The 17295-nt window shown below is 43.5% G+C and overlaps 1 protein-coding gene across 8 annotated transcripts in view; it reads left to right on the top strand.

The window, feature by feature from the left end:
* The first annotated feature begins 6863 nt into the window (after nucleotides 1-6863).
* SRBD1 (S1 RNA binding domain 1) overlaps nucleotides 6864-17295 on the top strand; it is a 142019-nt gene continuing 131587 nt past the window's right edge. The window contains exons 1-4 of one of the 8 annotated variants that reach the window (XM_040060212.1): nucleotides 6864-6938; nucleotides 8130-8237; nucleotides 16260-16400; nucleotides 16996-17092. The gene's annotated coding sequence lies outside the window, so the exon portion shown is untranslated. Of the gene's footprint in view, nucleotides 6939-7033; nucleotides 8238-15116; nucleotides 15237-16259; nucleotides 16401-16995; nucleotides 17093-17295 lie in introns of those variants that run through there. The other 7 variants (XM_040060214.2, XM_040060213.2, XM_040060215.1 and 4 more) reach the window with 7 other exon arrangements.

The raw sequence follows: 17295 nt of genomic DNA, 5'->3' as shown, positions 1-17295 counted from the left end.
ATCCTAAATTAAGTCTTGTGGCATAGCAGAGCTATAAATGCAAAGTCATCATGTGTATAAGGCTGGGAGCCGGCAAATAACTGTGTTGGAAGCTCAAAGTTTCTCTTTAATCTTGTAATGTGTTCACTGGTATTTTATTTACCAAAGCAATTACATCTGGCTATATATAGTTAGCTACTGTAATAGCTATTTTACAGAAATAGCAACCGAGTTTTATGTGTCAACATTGTCCATTCACTGGAATTTTTGGAACTTCTTGTCAGAAAATGAATGACCTGCAATGCTGCAAGATGACTGAAACAAATACAAGCAACTATTTTCTAGGCCTTCTAGTACTATTAAAACTGAGGTTGCCATGTCACAGTTTCTTGAACTTAATGGATTTTTTTTTTTTAAATTTAGCAAAGTTGACACATTACATGTTTATGTTACTTCCAAAATGTTGGCCCCCTTACAAAACACTGGGCACACTTCAAACTGAGCAGCAACTGATGGAGGTTGTTTAAAAGAATGGTCACTAGGATTGCTAACAGAGCCATTTCCCAAGTATTGTTAACAAAACTGCAGGCTGCTATGCTAGTGAAAATACTGACACAAACCAAAAGCAAGATCCAACTTCTCCCAGGGAAGGCAGAAGGGCTGGATCTAAAAACACGTCTCTCCCTGCAGCCAGGAGCTGCATCTTTTTCTCATTTAGGATCAGACTAATCCATCTTCAGCTGCAGCTCTGCTGAAGACAGTGGAATTTCAGGCAGGTGATAAAGGCCTTAAGTGACTCTTATTTTAATCTTTACAGTTGTGTGGATTTGACCACACACTTAAAAGCTCTCTTTTGGATTTTAAAACATCAGCTTGCTTTCAAGGATGGCCAAAGAGAGGAAATGAGGACTGAGAATGAAAGAAGTTCTCCAAATGATGATCTGCATCAGGATACCTAGTACTATGACTGCATTTTGACTACATATAAAGTTTCTTGATTCAAAATTATCCACAGGTTGCTTGGTTAGAAATATTTATGTATGCCTATATGAACTGTCGTGCCAGTAACAGACCTGCAGTGAATAGGGCAAACAGCAGACACTGTTAGTGTCCATGCACTGACTTGGAACTGGCCAAATTTTTCTGGCAGAAATTTTCCTGTAAAATCTGATATGCTTATCCATCTCCTTTATGTGCAAATGCCTGAGCATGTCATAGTCATTGTTTATCCTCACACATTGTTTAGGAAGCATTATTAGTAGCCCATTTTAACACTGAGGAGCCAAGGCACAAAAAAGGGTCGCTTGTCGAAGGTCACACGGGACATCTGTAGCAGAGGAGGAAATTGAGTCTGAGATTCAGATTCATGTTCCCTAGAATTAAGCCTTTTTTGTAGTTTGGTGAAAGCTTATGATCAATTTGTAAGCACTTAAGTTGCTATTTGAACGGACAGGAATAATGGACACGTTTTGAGGCTCCTCCACTTGCCAACATCATCTTCTCTTTTCAAAAGTGATGGATTCAGTCCATCAGACATGTGGCCTTGTGACTACTGAAGGTCTTGACCTGTGTGCTTCTGCAGAGTCAGCAGAGGAAACTGGAGACTCTGGTTTGCCTTTGAGGTATCCTAGTCCCACACAGAGAAAACTGATAGGCATATATATATATTTATATATATATATATATATATATATGGGGTAAAATAAAGTGAATAAATCTTTTTATATGGATAATGGTAATGGAATAATGGGGTTTCATAGTTCAATGGTCTGACTTTGAGTGAAGGACTTTACTTCCGATTCTCCCAAATGTGACTTTTTCCAGAAAACTCTCACAGCCCAGAAGAAATTTACTATCATCCTGAGTTTGGTTATTTACAGAAATCAGAACTGGTCCCTACAGAAGTGGAATTCCATCTGGCAATCCCTAAACCACCTTTGTTTCTGATTCTGAAGAGAATCAAGGATTGCCAGTCATCTTCTCTTTGAAATAAATGCATGCAGTAACCCAGGAACAGTAGCCTACACTTCAGTCCAAACATCCTTTGCACCTGTTTGTTTCCTTCCAAGACATAATCCTTTTTTCATTCTCTTATGTATATAGACTGGATATATGAGCATGTAACAGAACTTCAGGAGTAATTCTACAAAAGGGAATCTGAACCAGTTGGAAGAAGAATTACACTACCTTCCTGCAGCTGTATATTTAACTGTTCATCCATGGAACACCAATGCATTTTGAAGGTGCTGGTACAGTTCTCTATGTTTGCACAAGGTACATAATTTGTCTGTGCCTTTGTCCTTCACAACAGGGAAACAACAAGGCTGTGAGGATAAATACCAGGGCTTTCTGGAGCAATTCAGAAACTCTTCAAACACACTGAAAATATCATCCTCTCTTCTAGGCCTGGTAGAAAAAAGAAATTAAGGAGCTGTTGAAGCAATGGGGGTTTTTGTTTGGTTTGGGTTTTTTGGTTTTCTTTTTTTTTTTTGGCAGGTACTCATATCTGTATTGTTTGCAAAAAGTCTTAGCTAATTATTTGGGAAATGGCTGCTTTTTCTTCTGCAAGGCCATGCAGACAGGTGCAGACAGACACAAGCAAACTCTGCTCACACTCTGAGCTGCCCAGACTTTGCAAGCTTCTGTCTGGAAGATGTAGAGTCATGCTAATGTGGCACCATGCCCAAAATAACATACCCTGCCTCTCAGCAGTGCTCATTAGCTTAGGTTCATGTAGTTATCTTGCTTCTGGACTGGGGCCTTCCGGTGTCTGACAAGCTAAGTGCACTGGCAGCGCTGTCCTGCCTCTCTGGCCTCCTCTATGTACATATACCTTTATGTCATTACACATTGTCACTTTTTGTTGAGAAATGGACTGTTAAAAATCACTGACTCTCTTCTCCCAGTCGCACCCCTAAGGAAACTTTTGTCAGCCTGCCAAGATGATAAAAACACAGGAGGATCTCATGGTTCAGCTCACACCACCACCAAAGCAGCAGTAATGGCTGCAGAAGCAGCTAACTCACAAGCTGCCAAAGCACTGAGGTAGGAAACAGAAGTATGGATTACATTCTGTATGAAACCTGAGTACACACCATGTGACCCTCAGCATGTCACTGCAATGTGGCCAAGAACCAGGCTGCACTCTCACAGCATAAGTAATCGAGCATCTTCCCCCAATGGCAAATTGTTGGGAACACTGTGAAGTACTGGATTTTCTCCAGTTCTCAAGGAGGAGGGAGTGAGACCCAGCAGATTGCCCCAATGGTTCATCTCCCTTCCTGATATTTCAGGCAGCATCAATTTTCCAAATCCCAGAAAAAGAGAATAAGATGCAGCTATGCTGAGTTTCTTCCCCCAACCACTGTTAGGACCCATAATCCATCACCCAGCATTAAAACTACAAGGTTGACTGGTATTATGTTGAACTGTGGCTACTGTGGAAAAGACACAGGTTTCAATCCTCACTGGTAATAGAGGATATGGAACAACTCAATCTAACTTTTACCTGTCTATCAGATGTAGAAAATTGCACTCAGTAATACGAAAATGCTGCTGAGAATGCAACGTGAAGGACTCAGTGGGGAAAGAGACAATCCAGGTTGCTCATCAGATTTTTATTCTGCCTCCTTGTGGTTATTTTACTACTCTGGTGTCACAGTTTTCCATGGGATGTCTCCATTCATCAGTAAATATTTGCACAAAGGGCAGTATAAAGATTACACAGGGAGCTCTAACCATGGATTTTTGCTTAGTTTTGCTGCCTAAGTAATACTCTTTAAACATAGCTTTAAAAAAAAAAAAAAAACATTTCAGGCACATATATTTGTACAATAACATTTACACTAATACAAATGGATGTGAGGTTTTACCATGGCTATACCTCAAGTGCCTTTCACAAGCAACTAGATGCTTATTTTGTGCAGCTTGCAGAGTGCTAGGAAGCTGAAGCAGCCTGAAGCTGCAGCTCTGTTAGCAGGGCCTCTAAGTTTTGAGGTTAAGCTTTTCACTACCTATGGCTGCACAGCTTTTGCCCAGGACGGAACACACATATATCTTTTTCTTGTAGACAAACCCATACACATACCTTTTGCTGACGCTTTTAAAGCCGAGCTTGAGGAAGCATTTTATTGAGGGCAATACTGGAATAGACTGATGCTTAAGTCCTTTTGAAACAAGAGGGGTAATCTGTGTTTAAACTTAGTCCCATGCTTTAATCTGCTTTTTTACTAGTTTGCTATCCTGAACAGAGATAAACATAGGCACGTGCTTTCCTGAGTGGAACTCTGAAAACGTTTACATGTAGCAGTTGAGACTTTGATTTATTGATGTCAAGTCTAGCCTTTATCAATGAACAATAACACGAAGAACAAGCTTTACCTCTAGGAAGTGAGAAGCTATTTTACTTTGCAACTATATTGTGCTGCCTTAGAAAGTAAATCCTATGCAAGAGAGGAAAAACTGTTGTATGATTCAACTAATTTTACTGAAAATTATCCAGATTAGGGAGTTTCAAATTTTATATGCTTGGATTTACATCTGGTTGGTTCTTTTGTGTTTGAACTCAGAAATAATTGGGTAAATGTCTTTTTAAAGGCTTACAGAAACGTCAGTATTAATCTTTTGCAGCAGGGGTCACTATAAACAAATCTACAAAAACCTGCCAGCATAGAATACATATGCCAGAACAGACAGAAAAATTACTGATTATAGATAAGGAACTGTGTCCCTGTAGGCGAGCATGAGAAAGGAACCCAAACGTTTATGTATAGGTAATTTCTTTTAAATCAGTTGTACAAGCTTAGCCTACCCTTACAAGAACAGTGACCTAATTTCAAACTATTAATAGAAGAGAAGTAAAGTTGACTGCGTGATATGTACTTAGACATAGGAATTTTAATGCAGTGCATCAAAGGAATCAGACGACACAGGCAGCACTTTTATATTCTGCACAAAGTTGCACTCTAAGTGTTATAAAATTTAATCAGACCAAGTTTTAAATATAACTTTTAAGGTATTTATAGCCACAATCTTTTGTCCCCAGTTATATAGTGCACTGAATGCCTATACTTATTTAAAGGTTGTTTTGGCGTAAGAATAGAATCTTAGCTGAAATATAAAGTATCAAAACCTTTTCTATTACAAATTGTAATGTTTCATCCAAAAAACTGGTGATCTAACATGATTTCATGCTCCCTTGCGTTACACTAAACTACCCTTTGCTCAGCTCTTACTAGGACAAAACTCCAGGTAAATCAGCTCTGAGCCTGCAGACACCTGCACTCTTGACTACCTTTAAAAATGTGAAGAGTCCTATTGAGGGCTGTGGGTCAGATCCTCAACTTGTGTAAATCACGGGCCCTATTTAAATCAACAGAGCTCTGACAGTTTATATCAGCTGAAGGTTTGGCACCAGAGGTACAACCCCATGCATAAAGACAAGTACGTGCATAAGTCTCTCTCCAGGCCTCTGAAAGCTAAAGAGGTCAGGTAAACTCCATGCAAAGAGAGAGATGCGTTGAGCGTTATTGTGTTTAAAACCATTCCAGACTGTTAAACACACATTTATTATAAAGTCAAGATGAAAAATTGTGAATTATTGAAGTTTATAGCACCTTAGGTACATTTAAGATGTTGCTGTTCCGAGGCTGCAGGACAGCTGGCTCGTAGTTATGACCACAAGTTACAAATATTTATGATACAAAGCAGAAGACCTTTTAGGGTAATGGAAGCTCGAAAGGCGGCTTTAATGTAGCCGTGTGCTTGCTCCACGCTTCTGGTGATGGCTCCAGAAGCCACCGCCCATTAAGGTTTTTGCACAAGACATGGGCTTCACAGGATCCTTGCTGAACTCTAACTTAGAAGACATGGGTGAAAAAGGAACAGGTATACAGACTGCAGAGAAAGATAACTTTAGATGGAATTTTAAGGCAGGCACCTAACACTTTTTCCAGCACTAGTGTGCAAATGCTTTTAAACAAAAACAATGCAAATTTTAGTGTGCACAGGTAAAGAACACGAGCATCCTATGTATATTGGGATCTACATGTTCCTATCTACTCCGGGGGCTGCAAGGGCGTGTATTTATTTCTGCGTCTTCTGCAGTCACCTTTGACGCAGCATCTCAGCTTCACACAACGACTTCTGCTTCCCACGACCCCTGTAAAAAAAACCCCTGTTTCATGGCCAACACCTTTCGAACTCCCATTAACCCAGAACCGAATCGGGACATTTCTGATCGCCGGTCTTTGTCCTCGGTTTAAGTGAAAGGCGGCGGATGCTCTCGCCCTGGGGCAACCTCGGGGCCGCTCCCCGTCAGCCCCTCAACCCTCACAGCTCCCGGGGTGGCTGTAAGGGGCTGTGAGAGGGGCGGTGTGAGGGGCGGTGTGGCGAGCGGTGTGAGGGGGTGTGAGGGGCTGTGAGGGGCTGTGAGGGGCTGTGAGAGGGGCGGTGAGAGGGGCGGTGTGAGGGGCGGTGAGAGGGGCGGTGTGAGGGGCGGTGTGAGGGGCGGTGTGAGGGGCGGTGTGAGGGGCGGTGTGAGGGGCGGTGTGAGGGGCGGTGTGAGGGGCGCTGTGAGGGGCGGTGTGAGGGGCTGTGAGAGGGGCGGTGTGAGGGGCGGTGTGAGGGGCGGTGTGAGGGGCGCTGTGAGGGGCGGTGTGAGGGGCTGTGAGAGGGGCGGTGTGAGGGGCGGTACGAGGAGCGGTGTGAGGGGCGGTGTGAGGGGCGGTACGAGGGGCGGTACGAGGAGCGGTGTGAGGGGTGGCGGGGGCGGTGTGAGGGGCGGTGTGAAGAGCGGTACGAGGGGCGGTGCTAGGGGCGGTGCGCCTCGGCCGAGCCGCGCTTCCTGCGGCTCGGCGCTGCCGCCCCTTCCTGCTCCTCCCCGCGGCGCGCCGGGCGGGCGAGTCCGCCATTGCCGCGCTGGCGGCCCTTTCAAACGCGGCAGCCGGCGGCAGCAGGGGGTAACGACTGCGGGAGGCGCCCGGCCCTCGTTGGGGCCGGGCCGGGAGTGAAGCAGGGCGGGCAGCGGCGCCGTGCTGGCTCCGGCGCCCTCCGTGCCACGCCGCAGCGCCCGGCAAGCGAGGGGTTCGCTCTTGCCTCGGTTGTTCAGGAGGAAACGAGCCCGTTCTTCCACCCTATTCTCACCCCCTCTTCTTGGGGAGAGAGGTCCCGAGCCCTGCGAGAGGATGAGCGGGACGGCGGGTGCGGGCGGGCACCCCGGGCTAGGCTGGGGCGGGACAGCTGGAAGGGACAGGAAGGCGATTGAGAAATGGCTCTTTCCTGTGGTTCTCCCACGGAACTGATGCCCTTCCCAGGCGGCGGGGGTGACATTTAGCTCTGTTAGCCCTTCCTTTTGAGACTGAAGAAATCAGGATGTCGCCAGAGAGAGGCTAGGGCTCTGAAGTACATAGAGTGTATTTTCATCTCTGTCGCGTTTCTGGGCCGAGAAGCCGTGATTTGGGGTGGTAGTGAGTCACCAAGCAACAAACAGTGCTTTGCTCTCGACTCCCCTTGTGTCTCCAAGCCTCCAAAATGAGCGCTTTGGTGTGATAAACTCTGCTGTTGCTCTGTCCATGCAGAAGAGATATATGTGTTCCATATATCCCTTTGAGAGTGAAGACTTCCCATTTAATGGACAAGGATGGATGTGTTTCTGTGGGGCTCGTTTGGTGGACTGGAGAAAAGTAGTAACTGCAGGTGATGTAGCTGTCTGTTGCTGCATCAGAAGCGGTATCCCCTGATTTTGGATGATGGTTTGATTGGTGGTTTGAGATAAATGGATTAAGGAAAATGCATGAAAAGTGTTTGTGTCCTCCCTTTCTTCGGCAGACCTCTTCTGATTTATTTACAGAGTGCTGCATAGCACAAGTTATTCCTTTTCCTCAGTGGTACTGCTAATTATAGGAACAGGCATGGGACAGAATGCACCTTCTAGATGCACAACCTTTATACTTTGCCTTTTTGATGGTACTTATGTAAGTAAAAACAGTAGGTGGTGTTCTTGCTGGTCCTAACACCTTTTCATCTCTGATTAGTTTTGAGGACAGTTTTGGTGTATGTCTGTACGCTATATGTCTCTCTGTGTCTTTGTGGTTGTCATTTTCCAGTTAGAACTGGAGGCTCCTAAATTACGTCTGCAACTCCTTCCTCAGGCAGGCCTGATTGGCTGTGTACAGGAAAGGTTGTTGGAAATCTGCTCTAGCTTCTCTGAGAAAAAGTGTCTGGGAGCTCTCCAAGGTTTTAACCTCAAGAGGATTACAGTAAGTTGGATTTATATTTTGAAGTACAACTCAGCTGACTTATCTCTCCAGGATAAAAACCTGGAGAGACAGATTTCCATACAAGTCCCTACCATTGGTCTGCATAACATCTTTCCCCATCGTTGCTGACTGTATGCTCACATTTTGATTTTTCTTTTCCTTAGAATGTTATTGCAGTTGAGGTATCTTAAAATGACAAGCGAAATCAGCCTGTTGAGAATCTCGTTATAATTATTGAAGTGGGCCATTCTGCTTCTCCTAACAATGGCCTGAAATTACCTTGTGTCCTGGTTTGGGACAAATTTGAGAGAAAACTTCTGTATAGGATCTCTCTAAGGAAGCAAACTATTTTAGCAGCTTGATTTACTTGCTTATTGTTTTGGTGCTCTTTATTAGCCTGACTTTTGGGGACATGGGCATTTATATGGCGGACTTTGACAGGTAGCTTTTCTACTTGAGTGGCAATGTCTTTCTACTCATCTGCAGCCTAGATTGGTTTTTTCTTACGCTGCTAGTTGGCTTTTTTTTACTTTTCTAGCTATCTTTACAGAGCATTGGCTACTATTTACGAATCAGTGTAGAGGTAGAGTTTTGGCTATTTTTTTCTTTCAGCAATGTCTAGGGCCAGTTGAACAGCTTTGAGCTCAGCGAGTTGGCTTGACTCACTTTCTCTTTCAGTGGCTTGTGCAACTTGTCTTGTGGGGCTTCATACAGCTGCTTTTTACTTCCGGTTCATCTTTACGACACGGCAGGAACTGTCAGTGAAAAGAGCATAGCGTGTTTCTTCTGCTGGCAGTTGGTTGTATGGTGGAGCTTCTTCAGCACGTGTCACTTGTTCCTGCTCTTCTTCATCTATGAGACTAAAGTTTTCACTTTCTGGCCAGTTTGTAATTATTTCCAAAATCTCAGGGCGATTTGGGTTTCTAATGCGGGCGCGCTGAGTGATGAGGGCAATCCATTTGCTCTATGTGGCATTGGTGGCATGGTGGGTAGAGGGAACTTCTGCTTTGAACATCTATCCCAGCACTGGTAGTCGAGGTGCCAGCAGGAGTTGTGTTTCAGTCCCTACTACTTCTGAGGCAGCTTGAACTCTTTCATAGGCGGCTAAGATTTTTTTCTCTGTTGGAGTGTAGTTGGCTTCAGACTCTCTGTAGCTTCGGCTTTAGAATTTTAGTGGTCGGTTCCGAGTCTCTCCAGGCTTCTTCTGCTAAAGGCTCTAGGACAGGCTATTGTTCTCGGCTGCTGAGTAGAGCACGTTCTTCACTTCTGGTCCTGTCTTGACTGGGCTAAGGGCTACTGCATGAGCGATCTCTTGCTTGATCTGGGCAAAGGCTTGTTGCTGTTCAGGGCCCTAGTAGAAATTATTCTTCTTGCGGGTGACTAGGTAGAGAGGGCTCACAATCTGGCTATACTCAGGAATGTGCATCTTCCAGAAACTTATGGCGCTTAGGAAAGCTTGTGTTTCTTTTTTGTTAGTTGGTGGGCACATTGCTGTGATCTTGTTGATGACTTCAGTGGGAATCTGACGCCTTCTATCGTGCTACTTTACTCTCAGAAACTGGATTTCTCGAGCAGGTCCCTTAACTTTGCTCTTCTTGATAGCAAAGCCAGCCTTCAGGAGAATCTGGATGATCTTTTCTCTTTTCTTAAACACTTCTATTGCTGTGTTTCTTTACACAATGATATCATCGATGTACTGTAGATGTTCCGGAGCTTCACTTTTTTCCAGTGCAGCCTGGATCAGTCTATGGCAGATGGTGGGGCTGTGTTTTCACTCTTGGGGCAGTCGGTTCCAGGTGTACTGCACGCCCCTCCAGGTGAAAGCAAACTGAGGCCTGCATTCTGCAGCTAGAGGAATGGAGAAAAATGCATTAGCAATGTCAATTGTGGCGTACTACTTCGCTGCCTTGGACTCCAGCTCGTACTGGAGTTCCAGCATGTTCGGCACAGCAGCGCTTAATGGTGGAGTCACTTCGTTCAATGCACGGTAGTTCACAGTCAATCTCTATTCTCTGTCAGACTTGCGCACAGGCCAGATGGGGCTGTTGAAGGGTGAGTGAGTTTTGCTGACTACTTCTTGGTTCTCCAGCTCACGGATCATCTTGTGGATGGGGATCACAGCATCTCGAGTTGTTCTGTACTGTCGGCGATGCACTATTGAAGTGGCAATTGGCACTTGTTGCTCTTCTACTTTCAGAAGACTTACAGCAGATGGGTTCTCTGATAGTCCAGGCAAGGTATTCAACTGCTTAACACTTTCTGTCTCTACAGCTGCTATTTCGAATGCTCACTTAAATCCTTTTGGGTCTTTGAAATACTCATTTCGGAGGAAGTCTATGCTCAAAATGCATGGAGCTTCTGGGCTAGTCACAATAGGGTGTTTCTTCTACTCATTTCCAGTCAGGCTCACATTAGCTTCTACTAAAGTAAAATCTTGTGAACTCTCTGTCACTCCAGCAATGGAAACAGATTTTTTTCCCATTGTCTTGATGGAAGTAATGTGCACTGTGCACCAGTGTCAACTAAGGCCTCGTATTTTTGTGGTTCTGATGTGCCAGGCTAACGAATCCACACAGTCCAAAAAACACGGTTTTTCTTAGCTTCTACCTGGCTAGAGGCAGGGCTCCTCTAAGCTTGATTATCTTTATTTCTCTGGGTAACCGGAGCTGCTTCCTTCTTGCTGGAACTTTTTCTCATAGTCTTGCCATCTAACAATTCATGCAGCTGTTGTGTCATAGCATTAGTAGATTCTTTATCTTATTTTTTTATGTTTTTTCTACATTCACGCAGGAGGACTCACAGCTTAGCCCGTGGGATGCCTTTTCTCTCTCTATCTAGGGAACGTTTGCGTGTGGTGCCAGAGCTCCTAACTTGTACTGCAGAGATCTGGAGAATGTCTTGCTTGAGTTCTTTGTGATTCTCTTCTATCTTGTCTGCTAATCCTCGCACCTGTGTTTCTAGAGCTGCAATTCTTGCATGTGTTGGACCATGCACAGCATCTGTATATGTTCGTAGTTTCTTCGCTATATCAAGCACGGTCTCTTCTGTCTCATCTCGCTTCATTATTGCTAAAGCAGAGGAGTATTCTTGTGGCTCAAGTCGTACAAGTTTTCGCCACATCACAGGTGTACATGGTACTAAGTCGGGGTTCTTAGTGTTTATGTCATCTGAGAAGACAATCTCCGCTACTGTCATTTCTCTCAAGCGCTGGATCCTTTGTTCAATGGTTTTCTACTGGGTTTGCTGCATATAGAGATCGTCAGCACAGAGATATCTTTGTGCCACACTTCCTAGGACCCGTTCCCAGAGACTGCAAGGATTAGCTTCTTTCATCATTTTTTGGTCAATAACTGGATCATGTGACAGGGATCTCAGATGTCTCGCTTCAGTGCTATCTAGTATTGTAGCTTCGCCTGCAGCATCCCAAAGACGGACTAACTAACTAATTATAGATTCATCAGGTCGTCGAGTATAATCTTTTCTTAGGCTACGAAGGTCTTTCAGGGAAAAGGACTCAATAGTATCTCCTGCTCTTGCAGCAGTTGGTCGGGCTCTTGCTCTTGCAGCAGTTGGTTGGGCTCTTGATCGTGTGCTAGTTGGTTGGACTCTCGATTTTGTGCTAGTTGATTTGGCTTCCGATTTTGTATCAGTTGGTTCGGCTTCTGACTGTGTATCATCAGTTGCTTCAGCTTCTGATTGTGTGTCAGGTGGTTTGACTCCTGACTGGGTGTCAGGAGGCATTGAGGATCCTTCACTTGAATCATCGTCTACTGGTCGATCGGTTTTGTCCGTGTGCTTCTTTTTCTTCTTTACTGCAGCAACTGCCGGTGTCTTAGCCTCACTCTCTGGTTTAGCTGCAGCCTGAGTGACTGATTTATCTCCCTGCTCCCTTGCTTCTATTTGCTGCTTTACAGTGTTTAGTAGTGTGTGACTCATTCTAGAAAAGCTATAAACTATATAGAGGAAAGTCACCAGGTGAAATACTAGGAAGGTGGTGTCTTTAACATTTAGGAGATGCTGAACCTTCTCCAAAAGTGATGTAACTGACTCAAAAGAGAAGAAGGAAAGAAGAGGCTGAAGAGCCTCATCTCCTACTTTTCTTCTAACAAACTGGGTGCAATTGTTGATAAATCTCCAAAACATGCCGCTGGAATTAGGACGCAGGGTAGGGCGAAAAAACTATAAACTGAACATACTCAGAACAAACTCCAGTATCTTTATAAGCTTCTTGTAAACTATAATCACCGAACTCAGCAAAATAACTATTCTAATTTGTGCATCTCTAGTGTAAAAGCTGTATGTTAGGGACAATATTGGAGCTATTTCTGGGTAAGAAAACAAACTTAGGGACCAGAAAGGTATTAGAACCTCAAAAAAGCCTAGGGAACAGAAATGCAGAAAAGACTCTATTCTAAGAGACATTAGGAATTCAAGAAGCAACATGGCCACTGACTGTTTAATCCCTACCCAAAGGACAACTAAAAAATGCAGTTAATAATAATCAATACAAGTTTTTTCCACTCTCTCGTGCCCCGCAGTGGGCGCCAGTAGAAAATATGTCCTGGTTTGGGACAAATTTGAGAGAAAACTTCTGTATAGGATCTCTCTAAGGAAGCAAACTCACGTGGCCCCTCCTTCTAACCGGTCTGGAAAAAAACCCAAAACTTTCTTTGGAGAAAAGTGGAAAAAACTATTTTATTAAACAAATGAAGTGCATACAAGTATAAAGAATGAATAGTATGAAACAATAAAACTTTTCTTTCTGAAGTGAGATGGCAAATTGAGAAAGTCTTTGCCGTGGGTGTAGTTTGGCTCTCTCTCAGTGCTTCTCCTCAGTCCTAGTCTGTTCGGCGCTGCTGGAAAATGCCGAGGTCTAGGCCCCGGTGGGCTGCAGGTGCAGCTTTCAGTGCTCTCTTGGGTTTTCAGTCCAGAGCAGGTTTAAACAGTTTCAAGAAAAAGGAAAAAAAACAGTTCAGGGAACTTCTCTGCCTTAGCTAGCTGAAACTAACTAAAAGCAAAAAAAAGATCTCTGTCCTGCAGTCTCTCTAAGCCTCAGCCGAACACCCCGTCCGCCGAAGAATGTGGAGGAGTCAGGCAGTTTTCTCAAAACAAACTCCGCGCTTCTCTTTGCTCTTAGAACTAGTCTTAAAGGCACAGGACTCAATATAGAGCACAAACAGAACAGACCATTGGGGATACAGGCATCATAAAGTTACACTAGGACACCTTGCCATATGGGATTTGTATAGAGCCCTTTTTGTCCTGCCCCAGGTGCTTCACATTATAAATATTGATTTGGCTAGTATTGTTAGACTTAAGAAGAAGGTGAAACGCAAAATTCTATTATTCTTGCTGGTTTATTTGTGATAGAAAGGAAGACCAAAGTTTGATGAGCTTCCTGCATAGAGGGATCCCTTTTTTGTGAGGAATGCGTTGCTTTGGATTAACTGGAAAAGAGCTTCAGAAGTTTTGATGTCCTTTTCAGCTGGACAGGGCTTTTTGCAGTTACTGAAATGAAATTAATTTCCAAGTGTATTTGTGATGGTGGTTGTTTTGGGTTGTTTGTTTGTTGGGTTTGGGGTTTTTATTGTTTGTTTTTGTTTTTAAATCCTGTGCCTTCAGGTAGAAAAATCTATTAGAGTTATTTCTCAATCTGAAAATCATTGCTTTACTTATGGAGTTTTAAAAGAGGTGTGTGCTGCTGCAGGGTTTTTTGGGGAGGCAAGTGGTGGTGGGGAGTGAGAATTTTTTTAACTAGTTACTTTTAAACTGTTATTAAGCTTCTCTTTCTGCAAGCAGTTGCTTATGCCACTGGGATTCACATAAGAAATTTATTTTTAATGGGTTGTGCCTTTGCATGAATAGGGAGATTGAAAAGAACAGCAGTTTCTAAATGAGATTTGGATTGCTCCTTAACATAATAAGGTCTTTAAAACCTCAATCTACTTATATTCTGTGTGCAGCCTAGACCTATTTGGGGAGAGAGACCAGAGAAATGATTACTTCCTCGCTGTCTGTTTTGTGCATACCCATTTTAAGTTTCTGTACAGTAAAGGATGAGAGCTGGTTGGTCAGTCTTTGTTCCTTGCACGGCCTGACCCTAAACTACAGTCACCTTATTTTAATGAGTAGCTGACAGGCAGGGAGAAGTGTACTGTTTGCAGCCATCCAAACTGTGATGTGGAGCTCTGCATTGGATGCAGAGGATAGGAGTGGTAGTGGTAGAAACAAAATAATTGGCAATAAATGTGATGCCAAACTATTTGGAGAGTGGACCTAGCAGATATATTTATCTACACTAGCAATGATTTAAGTAATTTCAGCTCTTCTTCACTGGACAGCATAACAGCTCTGTGAATTTCTTTAATTTTTACCTGGAAAGTACTTTTGAAGAACATGCTATAACTGCTGAGTTTTGTGGAGAAGCCAGGCTTTAGTGATGGATGAGTGTGTTTCAAGCAATGATGATGCTTCACGCTGTCGTTTGGGACATGGACGAGGAGGTGATTTTTGCTTCTCTTGAATAGAGGATCAAGGGTCTGGTGTGAAGATTCAGCATTAAGGTTTCAGCCTATCTTACAGAAGCAAAAGATCTACAAATCTGTACAGGCAGATTTGAAATGAAACAGCAGTCAGGAGCTTGAGTATGTGGGCAAGGCCAAAGTTTCCAGGACCTAGTTCATGTTGCCTGCCATGGAAATAAATTACTGTTGGTGAGATAAAGTAAGAACTGTTTTTCTTAAAGAACAGCATTGTCAGAAAGTAAGAGGTTCCTGACAGTGTGCATAAAATAAGAAAAGGTGTGTTAGCTGAAGGTTACTGGGCAGAAATTTACTGTCCTCAGGTGTGAGGAGAGTTGCTAGAACAGAGCTTGTTGAAGTTCAATATATGACAATTGGCAAGCTGGTGAAATCCTGAACAGAGTGGCTGGATAACTTGTGCAGAGTTCTGGATACTGCATATTTACTTCCTTCAGCTGATCAGCAAACACCAAGCACTGTAAATATCTGTGATAAGGTGCAGCAAAACTCAACACAGACACGGGGAGGGAAAATAACCTGACTTGTATAAATAAGTTTCTGTTAATTTTTCAGATTTGTAATTGGCTCTTCCACAGCTTCTGGGATTCTTCTGGGTTTGGAAGGGAGTATAATTTCTTTCCTCGGGGTAGAAACCAACTCTTACTTGGAGTATGGTTAACTGGAGCTGACAGAGAAGGAAGTGTTAAAGTCAGTTTTCCCACTGAGACCAGTCTACCTGGAAAATATAATCGGCGATAAGTGGCCAACTTCACGCTGGCTTGATCCCAGCATGCTGTGGGAGGGTGACTAGAGCCGTTCCCAGTTCCCTCAGCACTCGAGGCATGAGGTGTGGGGGACTGTATCCCCACAGAAGCCGAGTGTGGAGCTGGCAGTAGCTTGTTGAGTGCCTTGTAATGCAGTCAGTGTTGTAGATGCCTCATGTGCAGCTTTACAGTGTTTGCCTTTGCCTGTTTCTTGAGTCTTTCTGCCTTTGCCTGTTTCTTGAGTCTTTCTGCCTCGCTTCAGGGACTGTCTCCAAGCTTGTTTTCTGTATTAGTTATCTCCCATCATCAGTGGCATTTAGACTTGTTTCTTTTTCATCCTCTTCCCTGCCTCCCCCTCTGCAGTGAATCACAGAAGGGCTGTTTTTCTTAGTCATTAAATGTAGGTGTTGGCACACCCCAGCAAAAGCAGATCAGGAGGAAAATTTAGCAGACAGCTGTCTGGCAATTTGAAATTAAACAAGAAGTACTTTTGTGGGTTCTAATTTAAAAAATACTTTTTGTAAACAAAAGCTATATATGTAGTAGCTATAAGATTGTCTTCTACAAATATGAAGTGTAGTTGGTTTGTTGTATTCATTATGAGAAGGGGAGGTGGTTATAATTTGGCCCCACCTTGCAGTGGAAGTGTGATTTTTTTTTGTTTGTTATCCTTTGTTATAGCCCATGCTTGATATTTATCTTACTTATGCTTTCTTGCTATTGACTTTTATTTTCAGCTGTAGAACCCCATTTTGGCTTCTGACCACAGCTTGGCTGTTCATGGGAATTACTAAGGAGCTCATCTCGTGCTCTGCCGATATGAAGAGTTTGATAGGTCACCAGTAGCGGATGTCAGGAAGTGCAATTTACTTTATAAAGTGAGCATTATTCTTGCCATAATATTATTTAATGTAACAACACAAATGTTGAGATGTGTTGAGACCCTCGGCCACTTGGGGTGAGAGGGGAAATACCAGTAGAAAAAAGGACCTTCCAGATGAGGTTTTTCTTTTACCTGGGTTTCTGGGTAGACTCCAGAACTTTGATGGTATATGCTGTGTGTTCCAAACTGGCAGGGATGTTCAGGGTGGTATTACTCAGAGTAGGGACAATGCTGACCTCAGGTTAGAGACCACATATATTGGTCTTTTCCTTCTTTCTTGCAGTGATTTAATGGCTACCCATGAAGAAGCTGGTTAGAGTGTTTTAAAAACCGGTTGAGCACTTTCCTAGAATACCCATCTCTCTGGATTAGCTGAAAAGAAGCATGAAGTGTCCCAGTACCTTCAAAATAGTGGATCAGGGATCCATCTGGCTTGGATGTTACCTAACTGTGGAAATCTTGGTGTTTAATACTTTTTGTATCTCCCATTCACACATTGAAATATGATATAATAATGGGAACATTCTTTTCATGCCTCTGAGGTAATGTGAATAAATAACTAATTCAGGACTGTGCTAATGACTGTTCAGGTATAAAGAGCAAAGGAGCACAGAGAAGCAGAGTGGCTGGATGGTTTCGGGGGTGTCTCAGAACTGACTGTGAAAAGGCACCTGGGAAGCTGCTAAGGTGAGTAATATTTGTTGTGCTCTTTGGAGATTTGTGTTTTTCTGTGGTAGATGTATGTTCCAGCCAGTCACATAATGGAACAGCATGGAAATGCTGACCTGTGATACTGACCAAGATTGTAGCTCCAAGCAGGTGCTTTGCAAGTGAGTCCAAGGTGCTTTGTGATGTGAGCCTCCATACCGCTCCTTCGAATGCACTGCTGA

The sequence above is a fragment of the Hirundo rustica genome, chromosome 3 (genome assembly GCF_015227805.2).
Source record: "Hirundo rustica isolate bHirRus1 chromosome 3, bHirRus1.pri.v3, whole genome shotgun sequence".
In the NCBI taxonomy this organism is placed as follows: domain Eukaryota; kingdom Metazoa; phylum Chordata; class Aves; order Passeriformes; family Hirundinidae; genus Hirundo; species Hirundo rustica.
This window is presented reverse-complemented; position numbering and strand designations above follow the sequence as displayed.